Genomic DNA, 21,305 nt, shown 5'->3' with positions numbered 1-21,305 from the left:
GAAACGGGCCAACAGTAGCATTAAGAGCGGTGGAAGGAAAGCTGGGTACGAGAGAAGGGATGACATCCCGCGGTGGTTTTCACAAGCTGTACGTGTGCAACACCCCAGCACCTCGTGCTGATGGGTTGTTTGTTTGTTTGTTTGTTTATTATCTTGCCAAAACGAAGTTTTTGCAAGATATGTTGGTCAGCTTGTATGTTTTTTTGTTTGTTTGTTTGTTTGTCTGTAATCACGTATAAAAAATTCTGCAGAGCACAGTTATCATTGGAAATTTTTGTAACTTCGCATATCAGAGGCCTATTGAGGTCCCTTTCAGCGCATACAATTTTGAAGGTCAAAGTCACTTTGTTGCAAATCAGGGGAGTCGGCGAAACCCTTATTTTTTTTGAGTAATTTTGATCGGATCGTCTTCAAACTTCATGGGAATATAGTTCATGGTCTGGCGCTCAGCTGATTAATTTTTGGTAGCGATTGGCCTTGACTTTCATGGTTAGCATCTCAGGTCAAACATATTTTATCCCAAGGTCAAATTTTCAAGTTTTAGGAACCATATCGTGTAGTACCTCAAATTGAACACCTCGATGAGTGCTTTCTCAATATGTCAAGCCTGAGACATTATGACGTCATTTGGTGACGTTATGAGGCAAACGCATATTTTTCATGGTTACTCTGTAGAACGATTCTCATCGGAATCTCTCGTAGGCAGATATTCCTCAAGGAGTCGCTCCTGGTGGATAGCAGCTCTGTTCACCTAAGTGTGACCTTAAAGAAGTCACACGTGGTCACCTTTTGGCAAGATACGGGTCACCCCGCGGGTGACATTGGTTTATTTATTTATTTGCTTATTATTATTTTCATTGTGATGTTTGTGCACCTGTAATTGTGTCTTGTGGTTTAGCCTCATGCTGTTTGTGACGCCATCCCCTCGAGCACAGCGGTTTACCTTCGCTGAACGCACCGGGGAGACTTTTTCTTCTTCCTCATGTTTTTTTTTTTTCCTTCATGGAATGCTGCCTTTTTCGAGAAACGTTTGCAGATGTTCATCATAGGGGTGAGCTGCCTAATTTTCCAGCTTCTGGGACTCGTGTGCTGGGAAGAGTGGGGGCGTTCGGGGGGGGGGGGGACGGAGACTTGTTTAAACAAAAAAAAAATACTCGCAAAAACGAGAAAAAGGTGACCGCACTTTGAAACTTTCCAAACAAACTTGTTTGATTGTTTCTCGACTGTACAAGTGCATCTGTCTTTTATTTAATTAAGCAAGGCAATGTTTCCCAACTGAGGTCAAAAATGATGTGATCATGCATCTTGGCGGTGTTCCAGATTTGTAATATTTTTATTTGGGGAATATTTTTGTTGTTGATATCTATTACAGTGCTGTCTGTCATTATCATCGTTGTTCGCAAAGTGGTAAATGCAGCTTCAGGTTCTTTATCTTTGTTTTTGACACTCTTATCTGTGTGCTTCATCTCTTGCTGTGATCCACTTTGGTTTTTGCAGCTTTATCATTGCTACCTCTTTCTTGATCCTTAAATTAATGGTTTTGGCCTTACTGTGATATCCCCAGGATACGGTTATTTCCTCACCCTTGGTCTAATGCTAGGTTAACTCCACCACGATGGGGCTACTGAGATATGTGCGGTGGTTCATTTAGACATTATCATTGTACCGTACTCTTCATCGAGCGTTGGTGCTACAGAAGCAGTTTCTTGACAAGGTGCATAGTGGTTGGTTTGCTGTTGCGTTCTTCGCATTTATTTATTTATTTTTGATCATTCGTATGATTCGGCCAGGGTTTGAAGCACCGATCTCCCAGACTCAAAGCGGACACTCGAACCGTTATGCCACAGAGATCCGTGATAATAAGTCTGTTGGAATCATCCTCAAGGTTGCCATCAGAGTACTCAGAACACAATCGCTATCTCCTGCCCCATCATCACTGGCCTCTGGTTATCGTCTCATTGTCATTATTGGCACTATACTGGAATGATCGCTTTCTAAGTTGTCGTCCGCAATGCGTATTGAAGAAATGCTGTTGCAATCGGTCTCATTTGTTCGACTCGCTTCAACGCGTTTCAGACCGAGATGCCATGCTGTACTTGCTCCATCGCGACATAGTAGTCGTAGGATGTTGGATTTGGAGATTTATTTACTTTTGGAGAAGTTCAGAAATGTTATCATTTTCCTTACGAAAAGGATTTTATCAAAATAAGGAAGTGGATGAAAATGCAATTTTTGTAAATGGGTTTGAGAAACGTGACAAAAGTCATTTACGAGTTAGAACGGCATTCGGAGAGTGCATGGTCTCGCCTCACGCATTGATTCTGAAGAAAAATACCATCCTTAACTGAACACGCAACTCTAATGGCCCACTGCTATTTTGATCCATATACCTGTATCATCCAGGCACCCTATCATGTCACATCATTTCTTGGCATGGGTTATGAACGTCATGAATTTAATTCTTCATTCACATCGGGTTGTACTGCAGATCGGATAAAAGAAATTTCCGATTTTTCAGAAAAAGATTTTAATGCAACGAATTATGGCTGGAATACCACTTCACCAATGATGTCATTGTTATTGGTTCACGAAAAAATATTTTCACGAAAAATATAAGTGACCACTATATTCGTTATTGTTGTGTGTCTGTCTGTCTGTCTGTCCCGAGCATAGCTACGTGGGTTTTGATCCGATCCTGATGAAATTTTGGTGGGAGGTTTATATCATGATCGAGTTGTGTTTCCCTGAAAATGGGCGTGGCTCCGCCCATTATGGGTGGAGCCACGCCCCAAAAACATGTGTTTTTAGGGGGTAGCTGATTTCAATTTGCATCTTCTCCTTGGGGTTTTGTCGAATCTGACAGGGGTTTTGGTATTTGGTTAGCCCAATGGCACCTGCATAGCCCCACGGAGCTCGATTTTTCATTTTCATCCCAAGGTCAAGCTCACAAGGTCACGAACTTAGAAAATTGCGAATTGTGTTTTTAGGGGGTAGCCGATTTCAATTTGCATCTTCTCCGAGGGGGTTTGTCGAATCTGGCAGGGGTTTCGGTATTTGGTTAGCCCAATGGCACCTGCATAGCCCCACGGAGCTCGATTTTTCATTTTCGTCCCAAGGTCAAGGTCACAAGGTCACGAACTTAGAAAATTGCAATTTTGACATAAAAATCCATCTTCTCCGAGGGGGTTGTTGAATCTGACAGGGGTTTCGGTATTTGGTTAGCCCAATGGCACCTGCATAGCCCCACGGAGCTCGATTTTTCATTTTGGTCACAAGGTCATGAACTTAGAAAATTTCGAATTTTGACAAAAATCAGATGACCGCCCAAACTTTGAGAGCTCGGATGACAATCTTTTTTATGCATAATCTTGAGGTCATTCCCCACCTAAAGTCTTGATCTCTATCTCGAACACCTTGCCAATGGCGCCCCCTTCAAGTTTGTTTTTACGCTGATTTCATCAAAGTATGGATAATTAATCCGAGGAGTGTGAAATGCCATTTAGCCTATATGACGTTATATTGTTCCTGGAATGTTCCAGAGGAAGTTTTGCACCAAAGGTCATAATCCTTGACCTTTGACCTTTAAAGTTCACAAAGGTCACATTTTCAAAGTTGTGGGAATCGAACCGGGTTTTCGACCTACGACGAACTAACTCCATTAAGCTATAGCACGTATCCTGTTTCCTTATTTTAATGTCCGCAACATTGTTTTGTGACCTTTAAAGGTTATGCAAAGGTCAAATTTTTAAAGTTGTTGAACGAAACTGGGTTTTCGACATTTTGCAGCAAATAACCTGTCACTCGTACCACATCATGTAGATCATTTTTATAACTTGGTCAAACATTATCACATTGTCTCATCCTTGACTTCTGAAACGATCTACTTCGTCAAATACCGCTCGTGAACCATCGTCGTCTTCAGACTTGTCACCATCTAAACTCCACGGGGAGCTTATGACATATTGTTGCGGGTCGGGCGTCGGCTGCGAGCACGACCGCCAGGTGGAGCAGTAGAGTCAGCTCCGCCGATCACCCGGAATTTGGATCGTATCTTTTCGGAAAACTCTGAAAAGTACGGTCCCTTATCGGACCATGAAGCGTCAATATTTCTACCACGTGGTACAGGGTTATTTGCCAATTTCCAAAATACCTAGAGATCCACGTGGCGATTTACCGAGTCTTCACACCCTTGACGGCACCCATACGAAACGAGCCGCTAGCATACTCGAACCGTGTGTGACCCGAGCGGATGGTCACCGAGATCCGTTGGTCTAAATGTCCCCTTACGGCGGCACAATGGCCTTGCTAATTTTCCAACATGCAGCACGCTAAGCCAATGGAGGAAAGGATATGAACGAGCTGATACATTTCACAAATGGGGATATTTATTAAACAATAGGGAAATGAGGGGAGCACGTAAGGGCAGAGTTATCTGAATATTGATAAGCACGTATGTACAGCAAGGCACTTAACAATTCATTACTTAGCAGACTGGCGCCACACACACACACACACACACACACACACACACACACACACACACACACACACACACACACACACACACACACACACACACACACACACACACACACACACACACACACACGAATCGGACCCAAAGTGGTCTTTATTAAGGCCTCCAGCTCGGATGGAGAGGTGAACTGAAGACCAGAACCTGCCTCGGACCTGTCCACCTCGTGTGGTCTTCGCGCCGAGTCGAACCGGGCACCAGTGAGAGGCGAGCCGAATCCAACCACCATTGAGCTGCGATCAGCCTCCCGAGCTCCGGCGGATCCTCTCGCGCTCCAGAACACGCGCTGGTGAAGACGAGGCGCCGATCCTTCACAATCCGCTCGAGTCGATTCAACCAAAGAACCACCAACCACCTTCCGTGCTCTCCGAACAACCACGAACCAAACTTCTGTGCTCTCCGCTCCCTTTTTATCCTCTCGGGTGCCACTCGCTCAGGCGTGGCCCGTTCGCTGTCGGTGGGGGCTGTCGCATTCCATCTCTTGAAGTGCCCCAGCGAATCGAAGAGTGGGGCTTGACCTTTTCCCTACTCCGCGCACCGCCAAGCGAACGGTGGGTGGATGTCGCATTCCATTTCTTGGAGTGCCCCAGCGAATCGAAGGGTGGGGCATGACCTTTCCCCTACTGAGCGCGTGGACAATGCCGGGAGCAGAGGGTTTTCGTTGGTGTTGTTATCGTTGGTGTTGTCATCGTTGGTGGTGTAAAAATTAAAAAAAGGAAAACCTGACTATCAAAATAACTCCACAGCGCAGGAACATTGAAGTAGACAAGGGAAAAGGGAGCTATCTATCCACATTTACTTATCGATATAACTGAGCTATAGGACCTTATGTTGAGTGCAGTAAACTTCCAAATCTGTAACAATATGTCAAGTTTAAATTATTTTTGGAGAAAATATCCAAATTTTCCCTTTAATCCAATATGGCTGCCATGCCATGTGACCAATTACATCAGAGTTAGCAACAAAATATTCTCCATGGGGAGTCCATCCTCTGTTTAAAGCTTTGCATCGATCGGCCAAGCGGTTGCAGAGAAAACCATTTTTAAAGTGAAGCTATATCGACGTAGGCATTGCGGTAGTCTCGTATCCCCTTCGGGGCGAGACTAGGGAGTTCGTAGAGCACCTTACCCCATGCAATGCTTAGAAAAAAAACGACATGGGCGGGGTCTGTGAGTGGCAAATTTGATTGGTCTAGATGATGTAAAATCCCGTTATATTTGTCCAAGTAAGTTTTGCTAAACAAAAGGTTTTGGAAAGGGTGAATAAGGCAATGTGTGTTCTTGAGTGGTGAAGTTATATAATTCAATTTAAACAAAATAAAGGTTTCAAAAAACATTTTTTCCCTGGAAGTTTACCACCATTAATGCACTGCCTTTTACACCACCTGATCTAACACGTTACATTAGTTATTCATGCCTGTTGTAGTGTCCTTTATAACGTCCTTAAAAACAGTAAGTTTCCTGTTTGGAATGATTTTCATTTTTGTTTGGCTGCCAGGTAGGCAGAGTACAAAATGTTCTCACTCCCCTCTGCGCATGTACGATCGGAGTTAATTCAGACCCAAAGTATTGCTAAAGTGCGGGTACATTTTATCGATTCATGTTACAAATTGTGTTCAAAATATTTCATTCAAATGAAATCAAGTCGTTCCTCGGACCTTGATCATAAACACGCATTTGTGGACAGACAGACAGACAGACAAAGTGAATCTTAATCCCACGTTTCACTTCGCGTGCGTGGGGTAAAAATGTACATCAGCCCTTCCTTCAACAGATGCAAGCCGTCCACTTGAACTAAAGTGATCAGAAAGTGAAAAATTATTGTTTTCCTTTTCTCCCCTTGTTGAAGAAACAAAACCACTCATTAAACAATGAATCTTATTGATACTTTACCCAGCGAGAGAGATTGTTAGGAACAAGGGAATGCATAAGGTATTTGTAGAATTGGAGTGTAATTTGCTTTGTAATAAATAATGTTTGAAAAATTTAATGCAGGTCTAATTAAATAACTATAATAATGAAACGTCCTTTCTTTTTCAGAGTTGAGATTATGTCTAAAATGTTAAATTAATTTGGACCCCCCTCCCCCATCCCCTTTTGTGCAAAGCTGATTTATTGTTTTCTTCATTCGATTTTTTTTTTTTCAGAGGGGGCTGCGTTCGTCATTATCTGTACTTTCTTTAATATGAATGTGTATTTTCTCCCCTCTCCCTCTCCCCTTTTTAAATAAGTTTGAATTGTGAACATACCCCGTGGGAGTTCATTCGTACAGCTCTCAGGTGAGCGATAGCACGGCCAACAGATAGTTTTGAAATTTGGTAAGATTTTTATCGCATCAGAAAAAGAAACCAGAACACCTCACAAGAGTGAGGCTAGTTTCATATCATCATTTACGACTTAATTTTGCGTTGGGCATCACCCAGCGCATTTAATTTTTTGTTTTTTTTAATAACAATTTTAAGAAAATGGGCTGAATCGGCCCAAAGGGCCAGAATCGCACTTTTGGCTCAGTTAATGCCTGGGGAATGATCTCTAGAATATACCTATCAAGTTTGGTTCGGTTCCGTCCACTAATAACCGAGAAATACAAATTTTAAGAAAATGGGCCGAAAGGGCCGTTTCTCGGCCCAAACGGTCGAAATCGCACTTTGGGCTCAGTTAATGCCTGGGGAATGGTCTCCAGAATATACCTGTCAAGTTTGGTTCAGTTCAGTTCACAAATAACCGAGAAATAACAATTTTAAGAAAATGGGCCAAAATCGGCCAAAATCGGCCGTTCCTCGGCCCGAAGGGCCGCAATCGCACTTTGGGCTCAGTTAATGCCTGTGCATATGTGTCTAGTATATGACTGTCAATTTTCATCGAATTCTGTTCACGAATAATGGAGAAATAGATGTTCAAATGAACTGTGCACAAGAAAAGAGAGAATGCGAGCGGAACTTGGTCCCCGTGGGGTGGAAGACCCCACGGGGTAAAAATCTTGCACAAAAATAGGTTCCTGAGAGGACCAAGTTCCTGAGAACCAAAAAAAACCAAGTTCCTAAGAGGAACCTTTTTTTTCATGTGAAATGTAACTTTGCCCTATTTTAATACGACATGCCCTCTTTGAGAAGGCTGAATTGTTTTCCCTGTAAATGTGAATATCTTGGTTGTTTTTATTTTATTTACATCTGCTCTCTGCTGATACTATTTAACTTGTACCTCTCCAGCTTTTCGAGGCTGATGAAAATGGCTACGACTCACTGTATTTCATGCCATCCAAGAGGTGAGAAACCTGCTCAGTGCTGATGATCACCAAGAGCATGAAACCCGTCTGATGATGGTGTGTCCCTCATCTCAGAGGGAGGCATTGTCACCGTTAAGACCATGCTCTTTCATTGCTTATCGTTACAGAATCTCCCACAAGATAAAACAGTGAGTTGAAACTGTTCCAACAAGTTGGAGAGATGTGTATGTATGTATGTATTTCAATTAAGGATTATGCATTTCCAGATAAGGTCATGTGTGGCAGGCGCCCCTGTTTGTGTTGAACCGTGTAACAATTGCCGAGTGGCAAGTTGTTCAAAGTCACCGCAGCAGTTGGGAGGATAGGGGGAAGTGGAGTGGGGAGGGGGGGGGGGTCACTGGATACACAATAAAACCACATTTACCCAGACAACCACAACTTAGATACTGATCAAGCCAAAACAGTTGCATTGCATAAAGAAATATTTTTGCTTACAATTCTCCAACGCCTGAGGAGTAGCTTTGTACAATGTGTTCAGGACACAGTGATCGTTAGCATTTGCTGCTGGTATTTATGGATTGAAAAGGCAAATATTTTTCAATCTCTTTTTGGCCTACTCTCAACATCCATATGTCCTACCTTGCGTGTTAAAATAGTTAAACACTGAACAAAGCTTCATGTATTCTATGCAAAGGTAGGAGTAGGACAATAGGCAGTCTTTTGTGAAATGGAAAATCCAGTCATGGGTTATATTTCATTGGGCAGCAGTATTACAGATTTAGATTCTAATCTTCAGGAAGTCGAGCTAGTCTCAGGAGAATTGCAGTGTCGTGTAAAAACCAAGCTGGCTCATTAACAAACTTCAGGGCGTTCAACACACCTGGTCTAGTGTGTGACCTTTTTGGTCCACGTGCGACGTGTTTGCCAAACAGTCTCGCATCGGGCAAAGCTGACGCAAACACAAAGCTTCCCTTATCGCCACACTTCATTTGTCTGTTCGTCTGTCTGTCCTTTCACTTATACGTTCCCTTCTCAAAAACCTGACATACATAATGGAGGCCATGTCGGGAGGGTCATTCATTGGGGGGGCACAAATTTGGGTGGAACTGGGAGGGGCTATGAGGAGAACTTTGCAATGGCTTACTTGATCACAACCAGATTTAGCACACATAATTGGGTATAATGGAGAGTAAAATAGGGAGTAGTAATTCTAGGGGGTGGGGGAATGTCAGGGAGGAGGTACCACAAGGGAGGAGGGAGGGGGATCTCCATGTTGAGGTCCAGCTATTCACAGCCCTTTTGGCTGCAGTGGTACCACAAATTATCTCGAAACTTTTGTGACATGTATCATTTGGACATGCTGCTTCCACTCTCCAAATAATGGCCCTCATTGTCAGCGATGAAATCAGGGCTGTCTCTCTGGACATATTTTAAGCTTTCGATTGCCTGGCATCCTGCCTTGCTCTCCAAACTGTTTCCCCATGGAGTCCAAGCCATCTCCACTCTTGGATTACTGACTTCCTCCACTCTCGTAGCCAATGTATGGTTCTCAATGGAATCCATGCTTCTCCTCTCCCTGTCAAGGCTGGAGTTCCCCAAGGCAGTATTCTGGGTCCATTCCTATTCCTAATCTTCATCAATGATCTCTCTGACTCTAGAAAATCCTTTTTATCTCTTTGCAGATGATGTCACTCTGCCATGACATTCCTCATCCTTCAGACAGACAGAAAGACAGGTGGCAGCCTCTTCACTCTCTGCAGACCTTGACAAAATCACAAATTGGTCAAATACTCGGAATATGTTTCTAAATCCTGAGAAGTCTCTGTCTCTGTCTCTGTCTCTGTCTCTGTCTCTGTCTCTGTCTCTGTCTCTGTCTCTGTCTCTGTCTCTGTCTCTGTCTCTGTCTCTGTCTCTGTCTCTGTCTCTGTCTCTCTCTCTCTCTCTCTCTCTCTCTCTCTCTCTCTCTCTCTCTCTCTCTCTCTCTCTCAGGACTGTACTGCAAAGAAACCCTCGCATCTACTTTCTCAACAACCCTCTTGAATAAGTCCAGTCACTCAAGCTCTTGGGTCTCACTCTCAGCCATCTTTCTTGGTCAAACCACATTTCAAAATTGGCATCGTCCATCATACAAAGTCCTTCCTTGGCATACCTGAACTCCTATCCACCTACAACGCTTTTATCCGCAGCTTCATCAAATACTGTTCTGGCGAATATCGAATACCCCTCTGGGCTGGTGCCCCTTTCTCATACCTTGCTCAGGTTAATGCCGTGGAAACTAAAACTTTCAAGTTTATTTGAATCTCCCATGATGAACTGGAGTCGATGAGCCTATCACTTCGCCATTGCCGACAGGTCGTTTTCAGCAGTCATCTGTGACCACTCAACACCTGATTGCTCAAAACTTTATTTGTTGTCGCATGGACCACATGTGGCTTGCTTGCTAACCAGTTATGAAAAAAATTCCATTGTACAAGAAGTCTTGCATCACCCTTATTAAAGTGGTCCTTCTTGCAGGATGGATCAGGCAAAGGTGACACAAATGCGAAGCTACCCTTATTGTCACACTCCATTTTCTGTTTGTCTCCATGAAATATGATCGATGATGTCTGATGCCTGTCAGTTCCCCTATAATCTTGAGAACAGAACATTTTATGGTGAGCAAACTTGGCAGACATAATGTGGACTTCATGGGGAGTGTCATGGGTGAGGGGTGATTATGGGAAATGAGGTGGGGGGGGATCTTTGTAATGGTTTGGGTTCACAACCAAACTTAGCACCCATGATGGGGAACAATGGAGTGGAGTAATTTTTTGAGGGGGGGGGAGGTGAGGATGGAGGATGTGATCCCAACGCAATTGTATGGGGGAGGTGAGGATGGAGGTTCTCTATATCGGGGTCCGACTATTCACGTCAGCCCAATGGGCCACAATGTTCTGAAATGTGACTTTCATAAAGTGGGCCCCATAGGGGATTTATGGTTAAAAAATTAAATTATTACCCTTCATAGATTTTGATTTTTAATTTTTTTTTGGGGGGGGGTGGATTTGAAATTGGGGGAAGGAGGATCCCTGTAACTGCTTGAGTGGTCACCACCCAACTTGGTAAGGGTGTTGTTGGTCCCATGGAGGATTAATGATGAAAGAATGAAGTGATTAGCTTTAAGATATACAGTATATATATATGTTGAGATTAAAGCAAGCGGGAGAGGGTTGGGATTTGGAATAGGGGAAGGGTAATCTACCTAACTGCTTTAATAACGGGACTTTCAAAATGATGTAATCTTCCCCACAACGTTCGGTGTGCATGCGCACAAACTCCAGGAAGCTGTTGTCATCAGGGTAGCCAAACATATAGCGTGTGTGTGAGACAAGGATTGTAACATTAAATGGATCACAAAGCTTCTGTAAGAACCCAAAAATACTTGGAAAAGTACCTGAGAGAAAGGGTTGTGTCTCTGCACAACAAAAGACTAGGATAACTTTCTCAGCTCGCCGAACGGGTACCTGCTCGTACTGCAAACTCCCGACCACGTGGCTCGGTGCAAGGCCTGAGAATATGAGGATGAGGATGAGGATGAGCATGTGTTCCACAAACCCCCGATGGATCGCTACCGATGAATGGACTGTATCTGGATTAGGTGCTTCTGAACACCGATGAGAAGGACATATCTGTGGCTTGTAAATATAAAGTACATTCATTCATTCATCCGTCATTTTGAAAGTCCCGTATTGATCACAACCAAACTTTCCAGTTTATTGCAGGCCACATGAAGAGTAGAATGGGGGGAGGGTGGGGGAGGTTTTAGGAATGGGGTTTGGGTTAATTGTGTTTTCTGCCTTGAGAACAGTGTGGGTGAAGCATGTGGACTCCCCTCACCCTTGGTACTTTTCTATTTTTCTCTTTTTCTTTTCACCGTGAGCACGAAATAATCATCACTTTGGCACTCAGGTGCTCCCCCAAATGGCAGAAATATTCTGATGTATGCCTGACTAAATGAGGTTCCATTGCTACGGCAGTCGACGTCTTCGTTTGTTGTAAAGTCTTTATTGTTGCCTTAAAATTATTACAGAGACTTCTTTATTTTGTCGTATATGTAACATCTTTGTGCTCTTTTGTTTATATCACATTATACGACTTCCTTTTTCGGTGGAATTTTTTGGGGGTTGGGGTGGAAAGAGCGATTACAAATGCAGTGTTGGGTTGGTGGGGAAGGGGTGGAGGGGGGGGGGGCTGCAAATGTTTATTTTTAGGCAACTTGAAACTATTGAATAATGTTATAAATAAACAGATTCTGAAAATATTTGACCAAATTTGTTGCCTCGCAATCATTCATCCTTTTTCTCTCGACCAGATGAATAAAATGGAAGTCAATATTGTACGGTGTTGTATGAAGGTATGATCGGATTGGTCGTGAGGAAAACTATAACGGTGCACCATTCACATTTGATGAATGCTCAAAAGCTTGTTGCTTAAGCCTTGTGCAAGACGCTATGATTGTTCCAACTTCTTGTTTACTTTATTTCAGTTCGGACCTGCATTGAGTATGTTATTAAGGCTTTCTTGCTGAACCAGAGACAGACTTTAGCTCGGTAACTTGAGAGCCATTTCAGTTGTACCATTTTTATCCTGAATCTTGTAATCACTTATTCAGGTACAATTTGCACGATGTAATTGCTATTTGACGTATTGCCCCATTTCTATACCTTCCTCCACTTCTCACATAGGAGTTGACCTAGATAGATGTGGTTGGTTTTTATCAGCCAGTTGAATTTAGAGATGTCCAAGGATTTATGGTAGATGAGGTGAGAATGATTTTAACACCCTCAAGCTGTGGATCTGTTTTTGAGATGAAATTGAATGTCACCTCCTCCTCCTTTCATATGCAGCACACGGCTGCGAGTAGCATCATTGGCTGAGGGCACGGCTTTGCCACCGATGGAGCTGCCCCCCCCCACCCCCGTAGGTTAGGGCAGGAATTTATAATTTGTTCATGGTGCTGGTGATAGCTTGCCTGCTCTTCACAAAGGACACCGTAGGATCTTTAACGTCCACCAACCACTTCCGGCAGACAGAGCTCTGAGCTTAACCTCCATCCGAGGGACGGCACACACATTGATGAATCTCCCTGCCTGCGAGACACCGTGATTGCAGTTTGTAGCTGGGCCCACATTCAAACCCAGGCTAGACAGCTCAGAGCTGAGTGTGCGTCCCTCTCGGCCATCTTGCCAGCCAATGTCACCTTGTCCAAGCTGTTTGAACATACACTACCACTCTTAAGTATGCTCCCAGAATTTTATTTTCTATCGGATTGTCATGAACTCATTGAAATGCCATTCATAAGGTGACATGGACAATTGTGGTTTAAAGCAAGTAACTGCATGTGCTTTTCAATTTGTCTTTGCCTCCCCTGGCTCAGTGTTTTTGTGTAATTACATGGATGATTCCATTATCTCATTATCTCAGCAGCATGGCGTGACGATAAGAGATTCAAATGAAGCAAAGCATGCACTTTTAGTTTTGCACACACTCAGTACAAAGCAGCCATAACATTGTGAAATGCGTTCACCCGGTCACTCGATACATTTTTTGGCTTTATCAGTTGTTGACCGCATTTGAACAAATTGCCTTTTTTTTCCCCTTTAATTTTTGTAATTTTTATTTTTTTAGTAATTTACTTTGTTCACCGAACTCTGCCAAAACAGAAACTTAACTGATTTGGATGATCAAAATAGCAATTGTAATCCTTGCGCGAAAGATTATAATCCGAGTTAACGGTGATTCAAATATATAAACCATAAAATTGCTACTACGTACAGTAACACAGTCAAGATGCGTTGTAGGACAGGGACAGCGAGAAAATAACAGAGGCTTGAGAATGCAGTTCCTGAAGATGTTCTGTGTTTTTTTTTTTTATCACAACAGAAAAAGTGTACAGTGTATACAGTATCTCTGTTCCACTGCCATGTGTTTGGCAGCATGCCGCTGATTTGCTGCCCAAGCTGCACGTGCGATGAGTATGAAGTCACGATTTCTTACATCTTGTAAACTGGGACATAGAAGAAGCTGCCTGGTTGGCATCGTGATACGAGCACTTGATTTGAATCTACGCACTCCACCATGCAACACATCTTGGCAATGCAACAGTTTTTATTTTTAAACGAAACCAAACAAAAACAAACAAACCACTTCATCCTCGACTGTATCTCGCACATAGCACCCGATCCTTCACTATTTCCTGGCCCTTCTATTTATTTAAACTTTCGGCCAACTTCGTGATGAACGATACAAGTCTTGGAGTTTCTGAATTGGCCAGGGTTACTGGGAAACTGCAGTACTCGTTATATCATGGACTGCTTGTGAATATCGATTGCGGGAGGAGGCCATGTGCTCTTGCCAGGAGCTTAAAGTTTGATGGAATGGAAACTATCTTTGTTCTGGTTAAACGTGAGCTGGGGCAGCTGCATCTGCTGAAGGAATTCCGAAGAGATGCTTGCTTCGTGGATACTGTGGTATTTGTGATGCTTGTATTTCTGGCCACTGTGATCTCTAATGGGTTTTTTTAATTGTGGAAAGAAATATGATCATTCACACTGTGTGTGCATTTTGTTGCACTGACACGGGGATAGATTCTTCCTGCTTTAACGGCACCAATTATTCCCACCCTGTGGGGTGAACTGGGGAGAATTTTTTTTTTTTTTTTTGGTCCCAAGCCATTCATGAATCGGCTGGCCAGGCCTGACGTTACACTGAAGGTTTCAGGAATTTGTGATTCGTTCAGGGTGCTAGGGATGAATGACTCTCATACTCTTTGGGAAAGACATCCATGAGGTCTTCGACATCCACAAACGACCAGGGCTGTCTCAAACGACCACACACACACACACACACACACACACACACACACACACACACACACACACACACACACACACACACACACACACACACACACACACACACACACACACACACACACACACACACACACACACACACACAGATGCCTTGCACTGAATGTGAAATACCAGGTTGACAGTTTATAGCTGAGTCGAGATTCAAACCCAGCCTCGACGGCTCAAGACGAGTGTGCATACCTCTTAGGCTATTCTGGCTGCATGTTATATGCGTATCTTGATTTTGAATCCTTTGTGGCAATGTTTGGGTTGTTGTAAATGTTTTGGACATCCAGCTGGTACGTAATTGCATTGTGCTTTCCATGTTGGTGACTACTATTGGTAGATGACTGATGAAGCACCTAGGTCCAAATGAAATGTTTAAAGCAAAAATACACTCTTTATTATTTTACCTTTGCAGTGTGAACACTGCCAATCATCTCTCACCCATGAAGGCAGCTGCTTATGATATCTCACCAATTGGCCAAACCTCTGACTAATAATGCCTTATGTAATCCTTTCTTTAGTTGTCAAAATGGTCTCTGGTAGAACACTCAAGAGGCCACTCAGTGGTTCAGTGTCAGGCTGAGCTGGCTCCAAACTGCCAAGCAAGTTTCCATTTATCGAAACACATGTTTTATCCTCGTCTGTCGCTTCTTCGTTCAGTATAGATGAGCTCTCCAGATTAAATTGATTGCTTACAGTTTCAAAATTTCCTCTTTTGTCCTGAGACACTGGTTTACCTAGTTATTTGCAATGCATTGACATTTACATTGTGGGTTCCGTAGTATGGGACGTGTTGTGATAAACTAAATAGAAATTAAAGGATTGGTGAAAAAAAAAAAAACAAGTGATGTTTGAGATTGTGCCTCACCATATATGGTAAAAATTGGCCTTTTCGATGTCGTGTAATTTTGCAAAGACTCATGTTGCTGTGTGTAACAGGGTAGAAAAGGGGAACTTGACAACCCATCTCTTGTTTTCTTGAACCTCGTGGAACGCTAACCTTTTTGAAGCTTGGTTTACAAATGTCGTCTTTCGGAGAAAGTGTGGCTTCTTCATTCTTATAAAGGCTGCTGGAAAATGTGAGTATTCATTTTGAAATTCTCAGTAGCTTATGTTTTGGTCCACCTGCCATTCCTACAAATAATGGACAATGATTGTAGAGAGTTTTGTGGCTCATTCTGCTCTACAATGAAAAACCGTCGTCTTAGCCAGATCGTCAAAGCCTTCTCGAAGCTCTTTAAAACTATCAGAATGTGGATTATGGGATTTCACGCAGCCTGCTGTCTTTGGTGCGTTTTTCCTCAAAGCAAGTCAATTTTTCGGGTGTGCGATTTGATGTCGGTGATTTGGGCTGTGGTCTGGCACCTTTCTAATCACCATGTTGAACGGATCGTGGAGGGATCAAAAGACTGAGCAGATGGCTCGCTGGTAACAAGGTAGCAAGGAATACTGTACTCTAGTTTGCTTCCTGTCCACAGAAAGCAGTTCCAGAGCGTGTCGAAGGATACTTGAGGGTTAAAAAGAAAATGAATTCTTGCACAATGATTCTTTGGTAATGTTTTGTAATTATGAGGGCTGATATTTTATAAATATTGACAGAAATGTTTAACCAGACTCGGTGGCGTAATGGTTAGATTGTCCGCTCTGAGTCTGGGAGGTTCGAATCCTGGCCGACTCGTACCAAAGACCTAAAAAATGGTACATGCTACTTCCTTGATTGACACATTTCAAAGGATAGAGCAAGGACAAACAAGCGTAGGATGGCAATCATTGCGCAGGCATGATGGGCCGAATGGCCTCCTCCTGTGTTGAAGTTCAGTGCAAGAAAACTCGTGTTTCATTACATGTTTTGCAGTTCTGAAAAGTCTTGAGAGAACATTGAAGAACGGAATTAAGTTTAAGTTGTAGCGAGGTACCCGGGCGATGCATGGGAAGGGGCTGGACAGCCGGTTCGTGAAGGACTTAGGCAAAAAACTTACTGCTGCTGACCTCAGAAGTAAGGTGGGTGATATTTCGATGTCGGCACAATGGCGAATCTGCTAACACCGAATCCGCGAATGTCACGGGTAGAAACCCTCACATAATTTCCTGATTCTCCTTTAAACTCGATCTCTCTATATTTTCATTCCAAACAGCATCATACCAATCACAAATTAATATTATACCATGAATATAACAAAATAAAACACTCGTGAGTTAAATTAATATCAACTCCGTTCTCACGCGACACCCAATACAGACGAATCTGCTGGCGAGAAATGCTGGATAGAAGACACCGTATGGATCGAAAATTAAAAATCATTATTGTGCTGAGAAATTTATGAAACCTCTTTAACCACCTTAGAATGGATAAAAACGGGATAGTTCGGGTGGAAGCTCAAAATCACAGTTAGATTGAGATATTATTAAAGCAGCAAATGTTTCTGCCAAACTCATGATTGTGTTTACTTCTGGAACGGAAGCAGCTTCGTACATATCGAAAGTCAAAATCATATTTGTATTGAGGTATTCATGAAACCCCCCACCAACCTCAGAACATCCGTTGGGACCACAAAACGTTTCACAGAAGGTTTGACGGGGTGAACTCCAAAACTATGGGAGTCATTTGGGGATGGACAGACGGACACATTTCTGCTTTATAATGTACTTCCAGAGTACCCGTCCTACGGGCGATATTGTTCCAAGCATGCAACACGTTCTTCTGACGCATACCTTTGTTTGGGCGGTGTATAGGCAACTGACAGCTCTGTGTCGGCCAAAAAACATGGATTACGTGCATGAAGTAAAAACATGTACCGACTGTTTATAATTCAAAATGCCTCTCGGCACTGGAAAACGTGCGGACAGGAAAAATGTACTGCAAACGGTGGAGACTTGTAATACCCTCCCTGACCTGGAGGTGGCATTACACAATACATATTTACACAGATAATTTGCCCCCCCCCCCCCAAGACCACCGGCAGAGATATTTTAAAAAACACCCCTATACACAAATTGGGGTCATTCTGATCCTATGTAGAAAGTCTGGATGTATTAAGCCCAGAACTGTAGGAGGAGTAGCGTGACTAACAAACACACAAACACCGGTCCATGAATTCCAGTAGGGATATGAGGATTTAATAAAGACCTAAAGAAAGTGGAGATAATTTTGTTTGGTTAGAAAGTAATATTATATTATCAAGGCTTCTCGTGGTGTACTTTCAAGATTGACTGGTTAGCCCTTGGTATCTTCAATATTAGATGTTCTCGATTAGATGTTCACTGGTTATTTTTTTTGTTTTTTTGTTTGTTTACTTTACTATTTTTGGTTCTGAGGATTATTAAAGTCATGATTATATTTGTGTTGTCACACTGACATTCCTTAATGTAACAAGAAAAAAAGAAAAACATTTAAAATAAAATGTAAAAACGGAGGGATGAAATCTCAAGAAACAACCAAACAAGGTAGGAATGACACCACATTGCAATTCAACAAATCAACACCACAATCCTCTTCTGGTTTAGCTAAAATCGGGGTGTTTATCTTTGATGGTGGTCTTGGGTGTGGGAGGGGGTACAACTTTTCTATGTAAGTGTGTATCATGTAGCGCCGTCTCTAGGTGGGGGAGGGTATTACAGGTCCCACCCTTTACCGTGCAGTATTCCTGTCGCCATGTTTTCCAGTACAGTGAGGTGTTTTGAATTATTCAGCGAGAGGTATTTTTGAGAGGTATTTTGCATGACACGTTTGAATAAGGATAATAACATAATCCCATTGGCCGCTCAGATCGGGAGTGGGTGCTTCTAGTTTGAATAATATGTAATCACCACCGCAGAGCACATTTGAAGCATAATCTCTACACAAGTGGCCATCAGTTTAATATGCATGCAAATAGAGCAGAATTTCGCCTCAAAATTTGATGCATAATCCCCTCCTTAATCCCCCTCCACAACACCCATGTGCTCCAGACTATGCCCCTTCCTTCCCCTTACTCTTACTTCTTTTCCTTCTTGCTCTACTCCCCAAACCCACAACTCCACCCCCCCCATCTTCTCTTTCTTTTCTCAAATTTGCTCTCCACCCGCTTGAAGAAGAAGAAGAAGAAGAAGAGCCATTCCTTTATGTCTGCAGGTGCATCGGGCTGCTAAAGCAGTTTTTCCTTGGCTTAGGGACACAATCCTGGACGGGTCGCCACCCTGATGCAGGATACTCAAATAGCTCATTCTTCCCAGTAAGCTGGTACTCATTTTGCCGACCTCAGAAGGGTGACAGGTTGAGTCAACCCATCTGGTGTTATTTTAAGAGAACAAAAGGGGCTCAAACTCAGGACCTGAAGATCTTAAGCCAGCCATTTTAACCGTTAATCTAAAACCAGGCTATCCACCCGCTTGTCGGCGTAATTAGATAGTCCATAGAACACCATACCCCCCCCCCCCTTTCGCATTGTTAAAGTATATACTTCAATTGAAATACAATAGTAATTTTAAAGATCATTTTTAAAAATCCGGAAGTTTAGCGTGACTGAAGCACTCTTATTCATCACCCTTATACACTGTAATAAGATGACGTTGAGTCACGGTTTAGGAGATGGGGGCTTTATTTATTACCATAGAACGTTGCGTCAATCAACATTGTACATACGTATAATTGGCGGCTTCTTGTTCACCACAATACGGTGCCCTCTCATGCTATACATCAATCTACTGTATCGCATGGTTCCTGGCAGTATTAAGAAGGCGATTTGTGTTCTCCAGTGTTCAAGTATATCATTCAATTTAAATAAAGGTTTAAAAGAGGTTTTAAGGCGTATAAATAAATTAATTCCAGGTTTTACCGCCATTTTACCCAGCATCTATTACATCACCCTGTCAAACACGTTGCATTAGTTATTCGTGCCTGTTGTTTGTGTCCTTTATAACGTCCTTAAAAACAGTAATTTTCTTCTTTGGAATGATTTTCAATTTTGTTTGACTGCCAGATGCACAGACAGAGTAAAAAAAAAAAATTATCTCACTCCTGTCTGCACAAGCTGGTCCTCGATCATGAACTGATAAAACGCACAAACGGACATGAACCAATTGCTTAACCTCGCTTTTCATTTTATGTGCGTGGGATAATAAACATATGGATCCAGAGGAAATCTATTACAGGAGGAGACCGTTTTCTCCATCATGTCTGTCCCATATATAAACCGAAGCAGGTAGTATTAATTACACAGCTTTTTTTGCTCAACTGTCTCCTTGAATCCAGACAGGGCAGCCTGCTTTGTTCCATTTCCAAGTACTGTGTGCTTTGGGATGCAACACCTCTTCCTCTTTCAGGGACTCAACCCCAACTGGACTACTCACTAAAAAAAAAATAAAAAAACCGATCTCTACTACCATTCCAATCATCAACAACTTTTGTCATCCTCCTTTCTTTCCACCCATGCCCTATCTTTGATAATGCTGTTTGTCCTTTAAAATGCCATGTTATGTCTGCGATATGGTCACATTGCGATGTGTCGAAGTGGTTGGTGCGGCGGCTTCTTTTTTTTTTCTGCTCAGAAAGCATTAAATCTTACACGTCTTGCCGATACTCTCAAAGCAAAAAATATCGATGCTGCACTGGTGTACTGCATTGAGGTCATTCGTCTGCAAGCCAAACCGTTGTGGATGGAGTATTTTTGGGTCACAAAAATGTCCTCAAAACTTGTGGTGTGAAGATGCGAGAGCAGATTCGAACCAGAATTCACACTTATTGTTTACTTATCAATTTATTTGCTTCTATTTTGATTTTTAGTCCTATGTATGAATTCGTTTATTTATCCTCTGTAGTATGGCTGGTTTGGGATACAGTGGATCCCTTCAGCTGTTTTGGCACCATCACTCGGTACTGTGCACCATTTTGACAACAGTGTATCGTCGGTGTTTTTGCTGTTGTCATAGTTGGCTGCAATTCTTGCTTCGGTTGTGAATGCAAAACATTGACGTAATTTTGTTTTGATGACCTATGTTTGGGAAAATGCAAGAGAGATGTGGGCTACCTCATGGCATGCGGTGAATCTAAGATTAAGGTATAATACAGGATTTGGTTTATTGTATTGAACCTTCAAAGTAAGTGTGCTGCTCCTACCAACTGGAGAGTTCATCGAACACCTTACACCCACACAGTCTTGCAAAACAGGACATGGGAATGGTCTTTTCAACTCTTGCTTTACGTTTCTGAGCACGATGTGTATTGGTCTTGTTCGTGAACTTTGAATAACATGCGCAAAGGCAACCATACGCAAGCACTGCCATTTTTGTCTGAATGCTGAATCACAGTTACTATGCCCTCAGGACATGAGACGCCTAAATATTTTTCCAAGTACAGTACAGTACTGTACTGCTAAACGGAAGGTTTTAAGATCAACTGGAACATAGTTCCCGGGAGCTTATGGGATTGCGTGCCGTCCGTCCGTCTGTCCATCTGTCCACAAATACTTTCAACTTCCTCTGAAACTACACATACATTTTTGATGAAACTTTACCACAACATTTTTAACCGTGTATGTACCAAAGTTTGTGCATGGTATAAAACAAATCAGGCAATAAAGGGGTCTATGGGGGTTGCTCGCCCAAAAATAGGTATTTGCTTTCTTCTCCGAAACTACACATGCAATTCTTATGAAACTTGACCACAACCT

The 21,305-nt window shown here is 42.6% G+C and overlaps 1 protein-coding gene across 11 annotated transcripts in view; it reads left to right on the top strand.

Annotated features, from left to right (window-relative positions):
* The window catches only part of LOC147021928 (uncharacterized), a 59,673-nt gene that overhangs the window by 2,031 nt on the left and 36,337 nt on the right, over positions 1-21,305 (top strand). For 3 of the 11 annotated variants that reach the window (XM_085892355.1, XM_085892357.1, XM_085892361.1), the window contains exon 2: positions 7,743-7,798. The exons of 5 other annotated variants lie outside the window; for them this stretch is intronic. The gene's annotated coding sequence lies outside the window, so the exon portion shown is untranslated. Of the gene's footprint in view, positions 1-7,742; positions 7,799-7,926; positions 7,948-15,715; positions 15,738-21,305 lie in introns of those variants that run through there. 3 more of the 11 variants (XM_085892356.1, XM_085892362.1, XM_085892364.1) reach the window with 2 other exon arrangements.

This window comes from Eptatretus burgeri, chromosome 8, assembly GCF_056783735.1.
Source record: "Eptatretus burgeri isolate ZD-2024b chromosome 8, Ebu_testis_v1, whole genome shotgun sequence".
In the NCBI taxonomy this organism is placed as follows: domain Eukaryota; kingdom Metazoa; phylum Chordata; class Myxini; order Myxiniformes; family Myxinidae; genus Eptatretus; species Eptatretus burgeri.
Note: the sequence above shows the minus strand (reverse complement) of the source record. Positions and strands in the feature narration are given on the sequence as shown.